General features: G+C 37.0%; 1 pseudogene; it reads left to right on the forward strand.

Moving 5' to 3' along the window:
• Positions 1–395: 395 nt before the first annotated feature.
• On the forward strand, positions 396–22,217 carry LOC149138347 (uncharacterized; annotated as a pseudogene).
• The last annotated feature ends 465 nt before the right edge of the window (positions 22,218–22,682 follow it).

The following is a 22,682-nucleotide window of genomic DNA, read 5'->3' on the forward strand; positions in this document are numbered from 1 at the left end:
CAATATATGTGCTCTTGAGGGTGGGGAAAGTATTTATGATATAAATTCAACATAGGGAAGTCGGGGAAAGTAGAGTTTTCACAATGACTTAACAATTTTCATTCCAATCTTTGACTTCTGATACAAAGCACAACATGGGGATAGGAGAATGTTCTGACACATCTTTAGTATCAATGATCTGAAAAAATGAGACATTTAACGATTGATGTAGCATATTACTTTCTGAATTTTGATAGAGTGCATATTAATGGAATGAAAGAATACCTCGATGAAACTTTATAACCTAAGCATGGTTCCTCCCAGGGATCACTTGATAATAGCTCTTAACCTTATAGGCAGAAAATTGTGGAGTGATCCTCCCCCCCGCCCTATGATTATTCGATATCTAGTAATTATGTGGGGGTGGTTGTTGGGCACAACATTTGCTTAGTAAGAAAGGTTTCCTCAACATGGCTTCACTTTTTTTATTTTAAAAGTGTAGTTTTTCAAGACTAGGATGAACAATATAGCTATGAGAAATCACAATAGAATGGGTCTCATGTTTTGACGGAGTTTAATCATCTGAAGGAGGAGTATATGGAACCCTTCTCATGTTTCCCAGATGCAACAAGACCAGTGACTTCGAAACTAGTTCCAAAATTTGAACCACTCGATTATGAATTCAATACAATTACTATTAAGGCTACTCCTGATGAAACACCTTCACTTAGTTTAGTAATGGACCTGTGTTGGGCCACTAAATTGTCATTATTATTACCATTTCTTGAAATATATTTCATCCATTTCCATTGTTATTTAATCACACTATATATCATAATTTATCATTTAATTCCATTTTATAATTATTCATGCTATTGTGAATTAGTGACGTTTATTGTCCTTTATTTTTAATAAATTGAAGATTATTTTGTACGATTTTTCTAATGATGGTTTATTAATGAATTTTTTATAACATCATTCACGATTTTAGCCTCTAGGATCTCTTCCAGATTGCAAATTTTATCTTCAACTCATAATCAAATATTCCAACTCAAAATTTTGCTGGGATAAAAAGTGATAGTTTTGCATTGGACTTTTCGGGAAAATGAAGATGAATCTTGAAAATTCAAGACACAAATTTTGTGCAAAAAGAACCCAATTAGTTTTTCAATGAGTAGTTTTCCAAAATTCAGTTTGGATTGAGAGAAATGCAAGGTTTTCTAAAGGTGATTTTCTCAATTTGTTGTTGTGCCTGTTTTCCAAATTCTCCCAATTGCAATACCATATTCGACTTGTTCCAGCCGAATAATGATGAAGAGATCTTTTAGATCTGATCTTGCTGATCAATTTGTTGTGGACAACCTACAATTGTATTAGAAAACATTTTCTAATCAATTTATTTGTAATTTTCCTTTTCTCTCTGCATATTTAAATGAAGAAAAAATTCAGAGAGGGGGATGGACAATTATTGAATTAGAAGCGGAGCTTAGAGCTATATTGTATCTATTTCTATTTTTTAATGAAAGAAGCTATCAATTGAATTTCATAATTATCTACTTATAATCTGATCTAAATTATTTTTCAAGGAAAAATTGACTCTTGGGCAGTTGGGCCCACTACCTTGGACGAGGTGGTGCCTTGAACATATAAAGTGGTTTAGTTGTGTGCTTATTTCTTTGAATTTCAATTGTTGTTCCTTAAAGTAAATTTCTTTTTTTTTTAAGTAATTTGTTGGCTGCTACATTTTCCAATTTTGTTGTTTCCTGCAATTTCTAGCTTTCATTTACTTTGCTTCTCTAGATTAGCGTTTGAATTTTGTTGGGTGCAATAGGTTAAATTTGCAATTCAACAAGGTGTGGTTTAATTTAGTATTGATTCAAACTATGCGATTAGCATAATTATTTTCCTGTCATATACTTTTTTCTTTTTAAATTTAGTATTGTTTTTCAAGTCTTACATGTTATTTCTTGTCCAATGAGCTTGATAGTGTAGAACCCAATCATGTAGAACCAGTGTTAAATGTTGGTAGTTGCTTGAATATGTTTTGCATACTGCCTTGAAACAAAAATTCGTTCCTTGGGTTGATAATTAATGTTTAGGCGATTAGTTTTTTTTTTACTAAACAATTAATTTTCCCAACATTTTGGTGTCGTTGTTGGGGAGGCACTGAAATAGCACTACCACACTAATATTTGGTTGTATATGCATTTCTGACTCCAAGAGGGTTGGATATTGAAGACGAAAGGTAAGAACTTGCGCATGCACCCTAGCTAACTTGTGGTGAGGTTTGCCCTCTGTAGGTAGTTTCAAGTCATATAGCATGCATGGATAAAAGTAGGAATCTTAGAGGTAGAAATTGAAGAAATCTTATCATTTCACTTAGGTGGTGATGTAAGCACCACCCATTCCACTAAATAATTGGAAGGAACATTTGAAGGAGGAACCTCAAAGTAGCACATGAAAAACATCTTATATTTTGGTAAGAAATGACACACATTGCTACTTTTGAATTCCCTATCAGAGATCTAGGAGGAGTGACACTAATGCACATCATTCCCCCATCTGCTCTACCAAATTTTCATGGTTTGGAAAACAAAAACCCAAATACATTCTTATTGAGTTTGAAGTACTTTATAGATGATATGATTATTGTACTAATTCTCAAATGTTGAAAGTGTTTCCTCTTACTCTAAAAGGAGCAGCTCTCCGATGGTTCATGAGCCTTGGTGGGAACTACATTGAAACATGGGAAGACATGAATAATGTATTCTTGAAAAAGTATCAAGACTATTGCAAGGCCAATGAAGATATTTTTAGAATGACACAGGGGGGTTGTGAAAGCTTGGAAGACTGTGTGGGGTGATTTAAATAAAACCTTCAAAAAATCAATGTATAAACAGTTGCTAAAAGATATCTTGAAAACACGCCTACTCGATGGAATCAAAGATGAATTTATAGAACTCTTAAATATTATAGGAAAAGGTGATGTTTTTCAACTATCATATGATGATGTTTGTTATTTATGCATAAGGTATTCAAGAGGAATCTCCAAGGCTAGTAAAAATTCTAGAGAACTTTCTTATTTCTTTTTCAATTCTGCTACAAGAATATAAGACACAGGAGCTGAAATCAACGATTTATTTAAACATTTTAAAATTGATAATATTAGCTCTCTAAAGTCACAGTTGGATGTTTTGCAAGTTAAGAAAAATCAAGAAAAAATTGAACAAGTGTTTTGCCCTCAGTGTCAAAAGGAACATCCAATGGATATTTTCTCTTTCTTACCTGGAATGAAAGCATCATATCAAAGAAATAAAGAATCTGCTACAAGCTCACAACCATAGCAATCATGGATGACATGTTTTGTTCAAACTCTATCTTTTCATTTTATTACTTACGTGGATCTTTATTTCATCTTGCAACACAAAATAATTATTTTTGTTTACCTATCAAGGTCAGTCCTACAACTCAATCAACTACATCGAAATCCCCCATGCCCTATACATTTTCCTGCTCAATCCATCCCAAACCTCCATAATAATAAATTAGTATAGCATGCTTACAATGTTGAACTGTGAAATTTAACCACCCTTCCCACCCATTCTATTTTACCTACGCCACTATTGGAAACTTATATTAGGTTTGGGAAGGTTTTAAATCCTAAAATTGCAGAAGTCATGGAAGACAATGGGGTTTCTTCTAGTCAATATCAACAAGCAGATGAGATCAATAAGACATTGAAAGAACTTCATGATATGACAACTATGGAAAACCAAGAAAGAAAAGGCTATATTGAATCTTGGTTTCAATCTATCATTTGTTCGCAGTATCACTCCATACTTCGGCAATTTTTGGCACCATCTTTTCAAGGGAACTTAGTCTCTCTTACCATGATATTTATTAATATACATTTTCCTAATTTGGGTATGTACATACTTGAGACCTTGTTTCAAAAATGTTTCCATTGGAAGTACTCATATATGTAAAGATATTTTATATTTTTCAAATAGAGTAGGTTAGTGTAGAAAATAAAATAAATAAGTACATAAATAAATAAATTTCTTTATATGTAAAAAGATTATGTATGCTGCAATATGTTGTGTCAATCAATATCGGTGATGTATTTTTGATTTTTTTTTTTCTATGTAGACATATTATATTTAAAATCATATTTCTACAAACACTCATCACCATTTTGGAAAAAAATGTTTGTTTATCATATTTTATGGCATATGGGCTTGAGAAAATTACTAAAAACACGGTTGGGACAGTCGTGTTTTGAGGGACCAAATGGACATATTTTCAAAACCTATTTCTACCTTAATATCCATTTATGCATACTTTATAACTCAATTTGAATCACTCAATTTGGATCTCAAACGAAAAAAATTATGACCAAAACATTGATAGGGTGTCTAGTAGGTAGCTCAGGGACAGAGTTGGCATAGTTAGTTTTTGGAGGCCTAAATGACTAGATTTTGCAAACTTATTTATATGGTATATTCTCCTATGAATCTAGTTTAAAAATAAATTTTAATCACTTGATTTTTATATCAAATGAGAAAGTTATGACCAAAATACTGACTTCCTATCGTAAATCAGCACTCTTAAACTTTGCTTTTCCAGATGTTCCTTAGCACATTTGACTCATCAATTCCTTTTGTATTCAAAACATGTTTCTATTGGAGATAGATACATGAACCTAATTTCATTTCCAATTTGAATCAGCTCAATTCATCATCAAACAAAAAATTTATGCTTAAAATATCAATTGTTGGTCTAAGTTGGGAAATCTAAAATGACTTTGTTATGGAGGTTTTTCAAAGTAAATTTGACACATAATCTTGTGAAATTTGTAAAACCTATTTCTATTGGAGATATATCTAAATTAAATTTCATTTGGATTTGGAATCACTCAAATCGGAGAAAAAAATGAAGAAGCTATGATTAAAACATTGTTGTTTAGTATGGTTGGCCACCGCTCTCCCGCAGGTAACAAATGCATTTTATTTATCTTTCTATGGATTTTTTTTACAGAGTAACTACTTGTTATTTTTTTTAATATGTCTTGGATTAAGAGAGCCTGATTACCTCTCCTCTTCCATGATTTCATGTTTTATTGTAGGTAGATGCTCGTTTTTTTGTAGGTCCTGGGAGAATAAAGAAGATCAATTTATGAACGAGTGATACTTGAAGACAATGTTAATGAAATAAGGGAATTTCATCTAAGCAGCTATTAAAAAATTTAATATCATATGATGTTGAGTCTTTCTAGGTGCCATGATTTAAAAAAAAAATTGGATCATAAGAGCTTGTTGCAAAATTGTTCCCGTTATTGCCCACCAACACGAAAAAAACAATGTGAAGACTTTTTTTTATTACTTAATGGATTCATAACAAGAGAAATGAATAATCGATTTGAAGATCCAAGTCATTGCTACTAAAGAATTTAAAAAAAAAAAAAAATTGTTTCCATTCATTCACCATTGATAGATTGTTGTTCCTAGAAACAGATTGATGTTCCCTTAGGAAACAACAATGTTGCACCCGAAATTATAGTTGTTGTAACTTTATTTATTTATTTATTTATTGTTTTTCAATAAAGTGTTGTTTCTTTTATGATTTCTCTTATGCTTTTATGTTTCAAGTGTTATTTCTTTCATAGTCACGATGTTTGTTCATTTATCAAAATAAAAGAAGAAAGTTCTTAAGTTTCAGGATGTTGCCCCACATATGTCCATTTGTTCCCCAGTGTTATCAAGTGTATGGTTGTCTCATATCTAATATTAAACACTCTTATGGTATGTCTTGGCGTGAATGATTTACTCTTAATTCCTTGTTATTTTGTAAAGTGACTATGACTATTGGATGATGTCCATGTCACCTTGCTAGGATCGCCCATTGAATTATTTTTTGGGAGGGATTGCCACAGTCATGCTTGATATGTCATGTCCAAAAGCTTAAAATGGTATGGGTGATTTTGAGGTTGTAACATGAAACAATGGTATTGTTGGATAAATAATTCTCGAATTATAATTGTTACTACCTTAGCTACAATTCATGTTTCTTAAGTCACAACTGTTATTCCCTCAGTCACAGTTGTTGTTTCCTATCTCACAATTGTTGTTCCATCAGTCACAACTATTGTTTCCTAAGTCACAACTGTTGTTCCCTCAATCACAACTATTGTTTCCTGACTCACAGTTGTTGTTCCCTCAGTCACAGTTGTTATTTCCTGACTCACAGTTATTGTTTCCTCAGTCACAACTATTTTTTCCTGACTCACGTTTGTTGTTCCCTCTGTAGAAATTCTGCAAACTCTCTACAAATCTCACTCCTCTAAGACCATGTAGAAAATCCACTGTATATTAACCCGATAATGCAATATAACCAAAGCAAAATATTATAACCTACTTCTACTATCAATTTGTGGAAGCTCAAAGATTGAGCAAGATCAAGCTGAACACATATAACCAGAAGAAGAAGAAGCAATCATCCAAGACACATGAAAACACTTTGGGGGAAGCCTCAGCTAAAAACCCCACTATCTGTATTATCATACAAGGTGGAAATACATAGGAATCATACAAAGCCTTAGCTCTCAATACAATCCTCACAGATGCTCACAGACAATCCTGGCTTCTAACAAGCCTTCTCCTCTGCCCTCCAAGCTCCTATTTCCTTGTGCTGTTCCTCTGAGATGATCTTCTCCAACCAAGTGGAAAATTGATCTCACACCCTGTATGAACTGCACAATCCTCAAGGAAACTTACCTTGACTGCATGCATGAGTTTCCTTTATAGGAAAACACATGCAACTGATAGTACATTGTCCTTGTCTTTAATCTCAACTGGGTCTTTCTTAGAATATACATGCATGAGTTTCTGATGAGGGAATCTTCAGTTAACTGGAGTACACTAGTTGGTGCATGCATGCATCAACTGACTGATAACTCATAATTAGTTCCCCAAATAGTTTGGAACTAATTTAACTGGACTTAACTCAGTAAACTGAGCTAACTAATTACAACTCAAATATAACTCAATCTTATCTCCTTAATTAAGGGATAATCTCCTTAATTCAAGGGATAACTATTGCATGACTTCAGAAAGACTTCTAACTTGAATTTCTCCAACTAATTAATCCATAATGCATTAATTAATTATTTCCAAGCAGCTGGTGAGACTAAATTCGATTTTAATTCAAGGAAAAATTAAAATTGGAATATTCTTGTTGCCACATTTCAACACCCTCAATCACAACTGTTGTTTCTTGACTCACAGTTGTTTTTCCCTCAGTCACAGTTGTTGTTTCTTGACTCACAGTTGTTGTTCCATCAATCACAGTTGTTATTTCTTTAATCATAGTTTACATTCCCTCAGTCACAGTTGCATTTTCATAACTCACATTTGTTATTCCCTCAGTCACAATTGTTGTTTCCTAACTCACAGTTGGTGTTCCCTCAGTCACAACTATTGTTTCCTACGTCACAGATGTTGTTCCCTCGGCTACAATTGTTGTTTCCTAAGTCACAATTATTTTTCTCTCTATTACAGCTGTTGTTACCTAAATCATGGTTGTTGTTACCTAAGTCACAGTGAATGTTACCTCAGTCACAACTATTGTTATTAGCCCATTTTCACACTTTCGATTCAACACTTGTAGGTATTTTTGGTTTTTTTTTCTCCTTAGTGAATGGGAAATAATTTTAATGTTCTAGGTCCTCTTTGACATAATGATTGGGTAGTCAATTTATCTTTGTTTATATATAAACATAATCTTATTTTTAAGGAATAATTATGCAAAGATGATTTCATCATGTCAATTTTCAACTTTCTTAATTTGTTAAGTCCCTGATCTTGTAAAATTTATTATGATTACCACAAAATTGTACTTCAATCTTTTTGTCACTATCTAATGAATTGTTACTCAACCCCAATCTTAACAAAGAAAAATATATTTATCAACAGTCATTTTAAGGTTATTAGTTTTCGAGAAGTAAGATTAGCCAAGTTGAAAATAGTTTCTACAAAACTTTTTACGCCATCCCTAGCTCTTAAGGAGCTGACATGCCACCTGTTGTAGTGGCTACAACACCCTCCAAAATTTTGGTTTACATCCAAATTTCAAAGCCTTCCTTTGTTTTTCCTTTGATGGTTGCAAACACTCGAGCTCAACCCATGAGCTCTCGTGAAGTCTTTTCACCCTTTTGCTCATTTGAACAACGATTTTATTTTGGCATATTGAATTTTTTGTCATGCTTTCGATCTTGTTATAGTGAATTTGAAGGTTTTTATTTGTGTGTTTGGGTTGTCTATGCTATGTAAACATCTGTCGTACTCGCACACAAAGTTGTAAGCATTGTCGTGTAATTTTCATCACAGTCGTTTGAAGGTCTATCTCAAGTGTCGCGCTTGTCGCTTTCAGCTCTAAGACAGTCTCATTGAGGGCCTATTTTGTCTTGTTGTATTGGTGGTCTATGTTGTCTCATCGTCGAAATGTGTTAAGTGTATGATCACAATGTCAAGTCTGCACAAGTTTACTTGATTTCAACACTTAGCCATTTTCCTGAATATCTGTTCGACGAGACAACCCTCTTTCACTGGACCCTGACTGCATTGCACTGCATAGTCTCAACTCTCAATGACCTTGATCTGCTACTCGGAATTGCATAATGCTTGAGGTTGTCCTCCAGGTCAGTTTAACTGTGCAATCCCGAAGGTGAGCAGCATGTCTGCCTCCCAAAACTGCGCAGAAACTACCTCCATGTCCAAACTGAACTACACATTTCTCAAGCACATTCATCATGCCCCCTTCTGGTCTATCAGAATCCTGCACTGCATTGAGACCTGGGTCCGCACTATTCTCCAAAACTACGCAAACATGCCCAGTTGATCCCCTACTACCTTGTCCTGCACTATTTCTCAAAATATGCACAGACATGCCTAGCTAGCCTTCTATTGCCTGTCCTGCACTACTCTTAGAAACTATGCAAACATGCCCATTTGATCCCCTACTACCTCTTCCTACACCGTTCTCAAAAAATGCGCAGACATTCCCAGCTGGCCCTCTGCTGCCTGTCCTACAATGCTCTCAGAAAATGTGCAGACATGCCCAAATGGTCCTCTGCTTCCTTGCTCTGCATCGCCTTTAGAAAATGTGCATACATGCCCAAAATTCCCTCTACTACCTATCCTACAATGTTCTCCAAAACTACGCAGTCATACTCAACAGGTCCCTTGCAGCCATGTCATGTCTTCCTCTTGAAAACTGAACTGCCCAGCATGTCCCCTACAGACCTGTATTGTCTTCCCTCCAAGAACTGCATAGAAGTGCCCCTAAGGGTCTCGCCTTGCAGCTTCCCTTGGTTTCATCCACTGTGCAATTCTACCTCCCAGTGGTCACTGTGCAGTTTTTCCTGACAGTGCAGGTTATGCTCCTAGAGTTCCTCATCCTAGCCTGAGCTGTGCTATCTCAGTGAGTTGTCCTCCCTCCCTGTCACCTGGAACACGAGAACAATGCATAAAGCTAGACTACGAGGTTTTGGATTTTATGTCATCCCATCATGAGTGAATTATAAGAACATGTATACTGGTAGATCATGGTGAGATGATGAACGAGATGAAGAACAAGCACATATGCTGGAAGACTTTCTTGCAATTGGATGGACGTACCAAGTACATCAAGCAACAAGTGAGAGGAACACATGGATTGAACCATCATGCAAGACTAAGACCATCGAAGACCCCGCAGCACTATGCCACGCGGAGGAGAAGACAAAGCACACCAAGAGTACATCCATCACCCAGCAACACAACAACTTGACATGGACACCATAGTTAACCAGTACATGTCAACAGTGTCATGTTGAGTTGTGTCATGAGTTGTCTTGGCCACATCACTAATATGGTCCATATCCGTTGTAACTCAATGTAATGTAAAGTGAAGTCCATTGGACGCACACAAGAAGTTGAAGAGTCACGTTAGTGGAAAAGTCATGGAAGTTGAACGGTCATGAGGGTAGTCCAAGAGTCACAAGGGCCAAGTATCACCCTTGGTTATATATATCCCCTCATTGTATGAGCAAAGGACTTTTCACCTTGGCTCCTCCCACATAGCCTTGAGAGTCTGTAGTTTGTTCTTTTAGGAGCGAGGAGTGGCTCCAATGTCCCACTACTGGGACCAGTGATGTATGGTGTACAAATGTGTCTTGGGAATTTTGCTTAATTCAGAAGACTATTAAGGCCAACATGTTTTCACGCATGTTTGGTAGATGTTTTTAAGACTAATATTTAAACATTTGTAATGCATGTTTTCTTAACCTGTACTAAGATAGTTGAACTACTTTGGTTTTTTTAGTACTTACATTGTTGAAGATGTGTTGTATTTCTTATCATTGTTGTCTCGTCCTTGTGGACTACTCCGCAGGACATTAGACAAACCTGTCTTGTTTACTAGTTATAATGACCTTCTCATCCGTGTGGACTACTCTGTTGGATAGTGTACGTGTTTTCCCTTTTACTTTGGCTTTAATGACTACTGCGTTCGCTTTGGACTATTCCACTGGATGTTGGACAGACCCTTCTGGTTCACGTGTGTCTCTTCCTGGGTGGTACTACTACCTCTCATTTAGAGGCTCAATTTACTCTCCTTCTTTGTAGTAAGAGAACCTTGACACAATTACATTACGCACTTACCAGGCACACGTACCTTGTTGTTTGAAGATACCAGCGTAACATTCTCATGTGCTTATAGTTAGAGCCAAGGCAGATCTCTAAGTATATGGCAATTGGGCCTTCATACCGAATGAGACTCCTACACCAAACGGTGCGAGGTCTAGTTGGGACTTCACAGTGGGGAGATCCCCTTTGTTGGTGGGTCTGACACAGTCGACAAGATGGCGCTAGAAGGAGGGTTAGATGACAAGTTGTGCCTGTAGAGTCTGGTTTGAATATCTTATTTAAAAATGGCTCTTTTTGACATCATAATCTTGGGATGTCTTTCTACAAAGTTCGTGTGTACCATCCCATCTGAAGTTATCCATGACCTGTCCAAGTTAAATTTCAGTGGTGAGGGTGAACCATCTTTTCGTGAGCATATGCACCAAGTTATAAACTTTTACCTACGCCACAAGATAGAGTACGAAGATGTATGGACTGTATTACTCACCCTCACATTCGAAGGTCGTGCTTAACCTGGTGTTACACATTACCCTTTGCCTCTATCAATTCATTTGGTCAGCTCGTTGAAATGATGATTATAACGTTCGATGAGTATAGCCACTGGGATTTCCGTGAAAAGAAAAGTGTTTAAGTATGGAGCCTGACGAATCATCTGAGGACTTTGTTCATCGCTTTCTTCACCTCTCTTACGAAATTACTGGACAACTTGTGAACTTTGACTTCTTGAGAGAAGAGTTTAAATGCTTGGTTCATATTTCTCAACACGGTGAACCTCTTTATTTCCCTTCCTCCCGGACTCTTGCAGATCATGAGGCACCTCAAATTGTAGAGGAGGAGCCCAACACCCCAATTGTTCCTTGTCCTCCTCCCTTTCTGGTCTGGATGTGGGCACCCCCTTTCGGTGATTGCAACGTCGAGAAATTTGCACAGTGGGTGCCCCCTTGCATTGATTACAAAGCTGAGAAATTTGCGCAACATGTCCCCAACCCATCTTCTCATCCATCTCCCGTTTCAATGGAGGAAGTTTCATAATGGCTTAGGAAGCCTATAATGAAGACTCACTCCTCCATTCTGCAAGAGGATGTCACTGTTCATAACTCAAGTCTCTAATCTGATCTACATCTCTGCCATCCTCTATCATCTACAACCCATGACTCCTTGTACCATGACTCTCTTGATCAATCTGCTTCACCAACCAATTGTTCGCATTCACTTGATTCTCAAGTTGTTGGGTTAAATTGCGGTTAGCTGCAAGGCAACCACATTGCACAGGAAGGGGAGCATAAAGGTGAGGACTCTATCAATCTTCCCTCTCTGTTTCAAAATTGTTTGTATCAAATTAATGAGCTTCCATTCTTAAACGATACTCAATCTTCTAATCTTGGTGGAACATCCTATACAAACAATTCTTTCGATCAGCTGCCATTCTTGGGTAGTCATCACTCCCATGCTTCCATATGCCGTGACGAACGCCCAAGCACATCATGTGATTTTCCATTTTCACATGAAGACATTAACTCAGATCTAGAATATGCTTCGGTCAAAGAAGACATCCATATTGAAGCTTCCTCTTCACCTCACTTGCCCTTGTGTCCTACCATTCACGATGCATCTACATGTAGCAGAGATTCTCCATGTTCTCTTACTTCTCCATCCAATGAGTTATCTCCTCGATTTAGACAAGGCTGTGAGTATGTTCATGATGAAGTTGAAAATAGTCTAATCACAAAGTATTCTTCCCATTCCCCGCCATCTCTTCGTGTGCATGAAGACGACTTTTCAAATCAGCTTGCTGAAGCTGAAAAATCTGGTGAAACCTGTGATAGAGATGTCAGCCATCCTGAGAGAAGTTTTGAAATCAACAACAACAACTATCCTCAAGCCATGCATGATCTGGTTCACGCTTCAAAATATGATTCTGCAATTCTGGAAAGTTTTGGGACGTACCAAGGAGTCGAGGCACTTCAACATCCATGGATGGTTATGTCAGGACCTCACAACTCTGGTAAACCCCCCGAACTAATAAGATTAGTTTCTCACAATCCATCTATATGCATGTTTCATTTAGTGTGGATCCCCGTGTAAAATAAAATTGGTATTTCAGGTCTGATCTTTCAGATTTTCAAAATTTTACTTATGACCAAATCCACGAATCTGTTACAGCATGTCCATCTTCATGCACATCTCTTACATAAAACCCGGGTTGGGAATGCCCATCTCTCATGAAATCATGGAATTGTGAAGTTGATCATCTCAAAGACTATCTTTTCCTGCAATCATACTTATCGAATTTTCCCTCTCATGATCATCTCCTTAGTCTTCTTACAAATCTTGTACTATGAATCTGCCCACTCATCACACCAGCAATCCCCCTGTGTTATGATGCATGCACAAGATATCACATGAATCGAGTTCCTCTCTCCAACTGTTTTCACGCATTCACAATGATGGAATCTCTTTTAAATTCCTTTGATGACCATGATGCTTGCGCAGTTTTTCACCAGTTGCAGGAAGGTGGTCCGTCATGTTTAGCTCACAACTAACTTGGTTCCATTGTTCAGAGCGTTCACAAGATTGTTCAAATGAATTTTTCTTTGTTCATTTCAAATTGGGAATATGACATCTCAACTAGCTCATCTGATCATTCCTCTATCTTGGGTGATTGTCACTCGAATTATCATTTTCCCATTAGCGCATCTAATAACAATGGCTTTGCGCTCTCTGATCTTCACTGTTTAACATATCTCTCTTCAAATTTTCGTCAAGCAGATGAGGCACTTCAGCCTGTGCTGATGGTTATGGCAGGTCGTCATTGTCTTAGCATGACTTTTGAGGATGATCTTTTCCTTACAAGATTCCCATCATGATCCTGTCTATCAATTGAAAATCCACCCTTTCACAGATCATGAGGTTGTCAAAACAACCATGATGAATTTCACAACCCAATCGCTGAATGGATGGAACAATATTACTTGGCAAGCCATGTTGTAGGTAACAAGCTTCAATCCTTCCTCGCGCTTGCTAAGAAGCTCGGTGCAGATAAAGACACAATCGCAAGAAGATTCCAAGGTTTTTTTAGAACGGGTATCCATAAATATGGTAAGCACGTGTAGTGGGTGGTTGTGATGCATCTTTCTTTCCACAAGCAAGACCTTCCTTTTTGTGTACATCTTGTTCAAGTTTTTGTATTTTCTATTGCACACTACTTTTTTATCTATTTTAATCGCTTGTATATTTGTGGATGCAGGTCAGGAGCAACTATGGTGGCTTCACTGGAAATTTCATTTCATGTAACCCCGGTCGATTAGTTGTTAAGATAGGAGTAGGATTAGTTGCATCTCAATTTTCCTTTCCTTGCACTCATCTTGCAATCATAGTTCGTCATGGTTTTCTTATTTTACATCTTGTTGCTTTAGTCATTTTGCTTTCTTGTTTTTTGGTTTTGTTTCCTTTTTGTGTACACGTTTCATCTCATCTTGTTTTTCCTTTCGTGTTTAGTTTTCCATTTGTTTGCACTACACGAATAAGTGTTGTGCCTGCACTGTGTTCTAGTTTCTGAATGGGTATGTGGCTGAAGTTCAAAGAGTATTGTGACACTACAACACTTGGCCAATCCTATGTCGATCTTCTTTGTGCTTGGTTGTAACTTTGAGCTGATGAAGTCTTGACGAAAAATATGATCCATCTGTAAGAAGATTTTTGGTCAAACCACAAACCTATGTTTGAACTAGGAAACCTCATGCTTGTACTCAGTCTTCTGCTATAGTGTGTTCAAGCTTATCGAACTAGTAGAAACGGAGAAGGGGAAATCTAAATTAGCAAACCTGAATCAAAGATCTTTATATGCTTCTTTGAAGGAACAACCTCTCCTACTCTCAATAAGTCAGGATCCCTCTTCTGCCCCAAAAATAAATAAGTGCCTATGCACAGTTCTCTTTTCAAAAAAATAACAAAGGCGAAAGAAGAGAAAGGCTTCTTGCGCAGAAAGATAAAGCAGGAAACTCCGCCGAAGTATTGTCCAGACTCATTGGCAGTGGAGCAATGATTGTGTTCTTGCGTGACTTCGTCGGGTTACTTTCCAGGCCTTCTGGCAGTGGAGCAACACCAGAGATGAAAAACTATACTTTGAAAATATTAAGCTCGCGAGCCAAATTACCCTTCCCGATTTGAAACACTGTGATCTGGCTAAATTTTGTGTTGTGTTCAACTGAGTCGGTACAAGGTGAACTGTGTCTATCCATGGGGTAAGTGGGGAAGCTGAAGTGATCCGCACAATGAATCAATACTCCCCGAAAGGCTAAGGCCCTACACTGTAAACGAACCAAAACAGAGAAGTTGGTATTCAACCAGTGTGTCGCCAAGTGTTGTAGCGCCTACAACACCCTCCACAATTTTGGCTTGCATCCAAATTTCAGAGACTTCCTTGGTTTTTCCTTTGATGGTTGAAAACACTCGAGCTCACCCAATGAGCTCTCGTGAAGTCCTTTCACCCTTTTTCTTGTTTTACCAACGGTCATCTTTTGGCATATTGATTGTTTTGTCATGCTTGTGATCTTGTTCTGGTGAGTTTAAAGGTTTGTCTTTGTGTGTTTGGGTTGTCTCCGCTATGTAAACATCCATCCTACTCATAGACAAAGTTGTAAGCACTATCGTGCAGTGTCGTCACGGTCGTCCGAATGTCTATCTCAAGTGTCGCACTTGTCGCTTTTAGCTCTAAGACAGTCTCACTGAGGGCATGTTTTGTCTTGTTGTACTGGTGGTCTGTGTTGTCTCGTTGTCAAAGTATGCTAAGTGTGTGATCATAATATCAAGTTTACAAAAATTCACTTGCTTTTAACATTTAGACATTTTCCTGAATATTTGTCTAACTAGACAACCCTCTTCCATTAGACCCCTACTGAGCTGCACTACATAGTCTTAGCTCTTAGTGACCTTTCTCTGCTTCCTAGAACTGCGTAGTACTTGAGGTTGTCCTCCAGGTCAGTTGCATTGCATAATCCCGAAGGTGAGAAACTTGCCTTCCTCCCAAAACTGCACAGAAACTGCATCCATGTCCAAACTGAACTTTTCATTTCTCAAGCACAATCAACAAGCCTCCTTCTAGTTTACCAGAATCCTACACTGCACTGAGCCCTGGGTCTGCATTATTCTCCAAAACTGCACAGACATGCCCAATTGATCCCCTACTGCCTTGTCCTACACTGTTCTCAAAATATGCATAGACATGCCCAACTATCCCTCTGTTTCCTGTCCTGCATTGCTCTTAGAAACTGCACAGACATGCCCAACTAGTCCTATGTTGCCTTGCTCTACACTGCCTTCAGAAATTGTGCAGACATGCCGAGTTGATCCCTTGCTACCTTGTCCTACACTATTCTCAAAAAATGCATAGACATGCCCAGTTGGCCCTCTGTTGTCTGTCCTACACTGCTCTTAGAAACTACGTAGACATGCCCAGCTAGTCCTCTACTGCCTTGCTCTACACTTCCTTCAGAAACTGCGCAGACATGCTCAGCAAGCCCTCTGCTGCTTGTCCTACACTATTCTCCAAAACTACGTAGTCATGCTTAATAGGTCCCTTGCATCCCTGTCATGTCTTATACTTGAAAATTGCCCAGAACTGCCTAGCATGTCCCCCGCAGCCTTGTTTTGTCTTCTCTCCAGGAACTGCATAGAAGTGCCCCTCAGGGTCCCACCTTTCAACTTCTACTGGTGTCATCCACTACGCAATTCTGCCTCCCTGTGATCACTGCGTAATTTTTCCTAATAGTACAGGATATGCTCCCAGAGTTTCTCATCCCAGTCTGAGCTACGCTCTGTGCTGTCTCAGTGAGTTGTCCTCCCTCCCTGTCACCTGGAACACGAGAACAATGCATCATGCTAGACTATGAGATTTTGGATTTGATGTCGTCCCATCATGAGTAAATTGTAGGAATAGGTATACTGGTAGATCATGGCGAGACGACGAATGGGATGAAGTAGGAGTGCACATGCTAGAAGACTTACTTGCAGCTGGACGAATGTACCAAGTACATCAAGCAACAAGCAAGAGGAACACGTGCATTGAATCATCATGCAAGACCAAGACCATCGAAGACCCCACAACACTATGCCATGTGGAGGAGAAGACAAAGCACACCACGATTACATCCATCACCTGGCAGCGCAATAGCTTGACATGGACACCAGAGTCAGCCAATGCATGCCAGCAGTGTCATGTTCAGTTGTGTCATGAGTTGTCTTGGCTACATCACCACTATGGGCCATATCCGTTGTAACTCAATGTAATATAAAGTGAAGTCCAATGGATGCACACAAGAAGTTGAAGAGTCACGTTAGTTGAAAAGTCATGGAAGTTGAACGGTCATGAGGGTAGTCCAAGAGTCATAGGGCCAAGTATCACCCTTGGTCATATATATCCCCTCATTGTATGAGCAAAGGACTTTTCACCTTGTCTCCTCCCACATAGCCTTGAGAGTCTGTAGTTTGTTCTTTGAGGAGCAAGGAGTGGCTCCAATGTCCCACTCTTGGGACTAGTGATGTATGGTGTACAGATGTGTTGTGGGACTTTTTCTTAATTCAGAAGCCTGTTAAGGCCGACACATTTTCACGCATGTTTTATAGATGTTTGTAAGACTACTCTTTAAACATTTGTAATGCATGTTTTCTTAACTTGTACTAAATAGTTGAACTACTTTGGTTGTTTTATTACTTACATTATTGAAGATGTGTTGTATTGCTTATCATTGTTGTTTCATTCTTGTGGACTACTCCGAAGGACATTAGACAGACCTGCCTTGTTTACTGGTTATAAAAACTGTCACATTCGTGTGGACTACTCTGCTAGATGGTGTACGCATTTTCCATTGTACTTTGGTTTTAACAACTACCGTGTCCGCTGTGGACTATTCTGCTGGATGTTGGATAGACCCTTCTGGTTCACGTGTATCTCTTCCTGGGTGGTACTACTACCTCTCATTTATAGGCTTACTTTACTCTCCCTCTTTGTAGTAAGAGAACCTTGACACAGTTACATTACACACTCACCTGGAACACATATATTGATGTTTGAAGATGCCAACGTAACACTCTCATGCGCTGACAGCTAGAGCCAAGACATATCTCTAAGTATATGGAAACCGGGCCTCCATACCAGATGAGACTCCTACATCAAACGGTGTGAGGTCAAGTTGGGACTTCACATTGGGGAGATCCCCTTTGTTAGCAGGTCCAACACCCTCAACACCACCCCATCTATTAAGTAATTTTTTGTTGATTAATAATAACCATAGTTGAATTTTAAACATAAATAGTCAACTAAAGGATAAGAGGTCTCATCATGAGCTGACCTACCATGATCATAGGTTCTAATAAAGTGACATTACCACTACTAGTCACAAAGTTGGGGTAATGGCCTTCGGTTGTAAAACTGAAGGACAAGGGGTGTCATCACAAGCCGACTTGTTCACTTTTGTTAGCTCCCGTGATTGACATTGTTATTAACTAGTTACCAAGCTAGAACAATGATCTTCAGTAGATATCTAAGTAAATTGAAATTCTCTTATAACTATGTATTTATTTCTAATAGATGGAACACTAGCATCTCAATGAGTTGAAAAGGCATCCATGTGTAGGCTATCGACGTCTGCTGGCAGCAATGGTTATGTCTATGGTATAGAAGTTAATTCAATACTATGATATACTTGGTTACCTTGTTTTCTCATAACTAATTGTCAATAAAGCCTACTGTTACATATATAAGGTTTGCTAGAACTCATGGTTCATGGGGTGTTATTTAATATGTTCTTAGATAATGATGGTTATGGTTTATAACTATTAATGAGTTATAAATATTCACTTTACATGTCAGGGATGAAACTTTTAGGATATTTGAGATTTGAAATTTTGTATCATCTAATTTATCATTTCTTTATTCTAAATGTTTCATATCTTTAACCAAAGATAGTTTCTTTTTCCAATTAGTTATCATTTATTTGTAGCTTAACAACACTACTATTATTTTGGGGTAGAATAAAGAGACCTAATTTTGATTGCGAACGCCAGGTAATTGGTCAGATCTTTGAGAAGAAAAGAATCGGATAACTAATTCATCCCATGTATCACCATTTGTGTGCCCATAACAACTAAAGCTAATGGGTCTATGGAATGCATCCTTTTTTTCATCTTTTTCACCTTATTTTGTATTCCCTTTTTATCCAGTATTATCCCATGACATTCATAACATGATTATGTCACTTTTATATATAATGAGGTAATTGAGGTGTTGAATCACTGATAGAGGCTACTCATGAGATGTGTTATATAAATCTTGATGTCAGGGCAACTCATCAGTTTGGGGGAAGGAAACCCTGCTACACTTTATGATTATTTTTTTTCAGCTTGCATGGCTTCCACTTTCCATATCACTTTCAACATCAGCTCAACCTACATCAACTTCAACAAATATCAATCCATCCATGTCATTCCATGCTTTCATGGAGGTAAAACTTGAGGTAAAATAACATAAATTTCTGATTTATTAAACGTTTAGGAGAATGCCATGAAAAATCACTAAGCTTTATTCACTCATATTTTTCAACCATTATTTCACCTTCTTTACCACTTCCCATTCTTGAGAAACACCTTTTCTTTCAATTTGGGGGATTGCATTTCTCATTAATTTATTTATCATGACCATGTCATCAATACTCTTTATCAACCATCGATATCCTTATTCATTCTCAGAACCTCCCCTATTCCTTGTTGTTTTACACCAAAAAGAGACTTCAAAAATGATTGTAGCAATAACCTCAAATTATTTTCTAGTGTAGCATGAGAGCATATTGTTTTTCTAGTTTGGGGGAGAAATTGCTATGCACGATGCATGTTTTCTCCTTTCTTCCTCATTTAAAACATACAATTTTAGTGCAAAAATCGATTCACGTGTATCTTTAAAACCATGAACTGAATTCTTGTTATTTTTTAGCATCAAAGAGGTATCATTAAAATACACAAACCCAGAAAATTTCAAGCTAAACCAGTTTGTAAAATTACTAAAATCATGCACTATCACCTACAGTCATTTTGTTGATATCTTGAAATCTGTGCATCAGATAGCTCTAATTTTTGGAGTGGAGAAGCATTGATATAATAAAAATATGCTTGCAAAATTTCAACAAAATAGGGTTTGCAGTTTTTGAGAAAATGGTTAACAAAGTTCAGTGCTACTTGTATTATATTTCGTTGCAACTTCATATATATATATTATTGAAAATTAATGTACAAATTGTTACAGCGCCACCAACATTGCTAGAATTGAATAACTATTGTTTTAAAGAAACCTTTGGGGGCCTTTTGTTCCATCAATATCATGAGTCTTGGTTATTGTATTACAACTTGGTTAATAGAAAGACATTGGGTTGCATGAGGACATGCAACATGTTCAGTTTGGGGGAGATTTCGAGCCATTAAATTGTCATTGTTATTACCATTTCTTGACATCTACTTCATCCATTTCCCCTGTTCACGTTATTTATCATAATTTATTATTTAATTCCATTTTATAATTATTCATACTTTTGTGGATTAATGATGTCCGTTCTCCTTTATTTTTAATAAATTGAAGATTAGTATGTATCATTTTTCCAATGATGGTTTATCAATGAATTTGTTATAACATCACTCACGATTTTAGGCTCAAAGATCTCTTCCATATTGCAAATTTGATCTTTAATTCATAATCAAATATTCCAATTCAGAAATTTGTTTGGATAAAAAGTGACAAATTTGCGTTGGACTTTTTGGGCAAATGAAGATGAATCTTGAAAATTTGAGACACGGGTTTTGTGCACAACAAACCAAATTAGTTTTCTATTGAATAATTTTCCAAAATACGGTCTGAATTGAGAGAAATGCAAGGTTCTTTGAAGACGATTTTCTCAGATTTGTTGTTGTGACTATTTTCCAAATTCTCCCAATTGCAATACTAGATTCAACTTATTCCAGCTGAATCATGATGGAGAGATCTTTCAGATCTGATCTTGCTGATCAATTTGTTGTGGACAATCTACAATTGTAATGGAAATCATTTTGTAATCAATTTAGTTGTAATTTTCCTTTGCTCTCTCTATATTTAAATGAAGACAAAAATCAGAGAGAGGGATGGACAATTATTGAATGAGAAGCAGAGCTCAGAGCTATATTATATCTATTTCTGTTTTTAATGAAAGAAGCTATCAGTGGAATTTCATAATTGTCTACTTGTAATCTGATCTGAATTATTTTTCAAGGCAGAATTAACTCTTGCGCAGTTGGGCCCACTACCTTGGACGAGGTGTTACCTTGAATATCTAAAGTAGTTTAGTTGTGTGCTTATTTCTTTGAATTTCAATTGTTGTTCCTTAAAGGAAATTTCCTTCTTTTTTTTGAAGTATTTGTTGGCTGCTACATTTTCCAGATTTGTTATTTCCTGCAATTTCTAGATTTCATTTAATTCACTGCTCTATATGAGCATTTGAATTATGTTGGGTGCAATAAGTTAAATTTTCAATTCAGCAAGGTGTGGTTTAATTTAGTATTGATTCAAACCGTGCGATTAGCATAATTCTTTTCTTGCCATTTACTTTTTGTTTTTTTAATTTAGTATTGTTTTCAAGTCTTACATTTTATTTCTTGTCGAATGAGCTTGGTGGTGTAGAACCCAATCATGTAGAACCAATGTTAGTTGTTGGTAGTTGCTTGCATATATTTTGCAGACTGCCTTGAAACAAAAAGTCGTTCCTTGGGTTGATAATTAATGTTCAGGTCATTAGTTGTTTTTTTTATTAAGCAATTAATTTCCCCAACAACCTGCGCATTATTAAAGATAATGACAACATTGATAGTGATGAGTTGAGCTTGAAAGGTGCCACACAATGGGAGTTGTGATTATTAGCACCTTCTAATGTCTCAGTGCTTGAAGATTCTGAGTTAGGATTGTCAACATCTATGAATACCATGGTAAATCACATAGGATTATGTTTTTCAAGAGCAAATGCATTCTTGCAACTCTGTTTCTACAGGTGAAAACACCTTGTCTTCACATAAAAGAATTCTTGATGAAATTGCTCAATATTTTACTTGGCGATTCTATGTTATCAACAACATTTGATGAGCAATCAAACATTGCAAGAGTTAACTGCATGCACTCTTTCCTTCAAAAAGACATTTCTAACATAATTTCTTTATATATGAGTCCTAGAAAAGTTGATGAGTCAATGATAGGTTATGATTTGGAAAAAAATTCCCTTGGACAAGATGATGAAGTAGGGAATGAGATGAACAATGAAAGCAATGCATTTTCAAGGAAGTGTGGCCTTGCTCCTTTTTAGTTGGTTGAAAATATTGCCATGGACTCTAAGCAGAAAACTTTTATTCCCAAAAAAGAGTCATCTAGAGATTTTATACTCCATCATCCTTGCATTGCATCTCTTCTCTATTTTTTTTATTCATGCCTTAGATGAGTTGGCTATGAGGAATGATCCAACTAGCACAATTGGAGGCAATTTATTGAGATGACAATTGTTTCGGTGGAGTGCCATGATTATTAACTTCATCCTGTGATTAGAATGAGAAGTTTTCTTACTTCTTGGATACAAAGATTTATAGGGTGATTTAAATGATAGAGTTAAAAAAAAAGTCACTTCGGTCATGACTCGTCTATGATGAAACCACCATTGGGACCTCCAATTCCCTTGGTCAGTTTAACTTGATCCAAGCTGAATTTAGAATTGAGAACAAAGGTTTCAGTTCTCACTTGGATGATATGAGAGAAATTAAAGGTCACAACCCATAAGCACATTGAGCTACTTTGTAAGAAGCAAACCTGTGAAAGTTGAACCTAGCTAATTGGGTAAGATGACAAGTTGGATATAACACTTGGCTAGTGATGACCTACCAAGCCATGGTGACAACGTGAGTGCCTAAAATTTCTTTCCACCTTAAACAAGACACTTGAAACATAGTATAACAGGTGTCCTGATT

The sequence above is a fragment of the Pinus tabuliformis genome, chromosome X (assembly GCF_031772625.1).
Source record: "Pinus tabuliformis cultivar Carrire ecotype Pingquan chromosome X, CPIR1, whole genome shotgun sequence".
NCBI lineage: Eukaryota > Viridiplantae > Streptophyta > Pinopsida > Pinales > Pinaceae > Pinus > Pinus tabuliformis.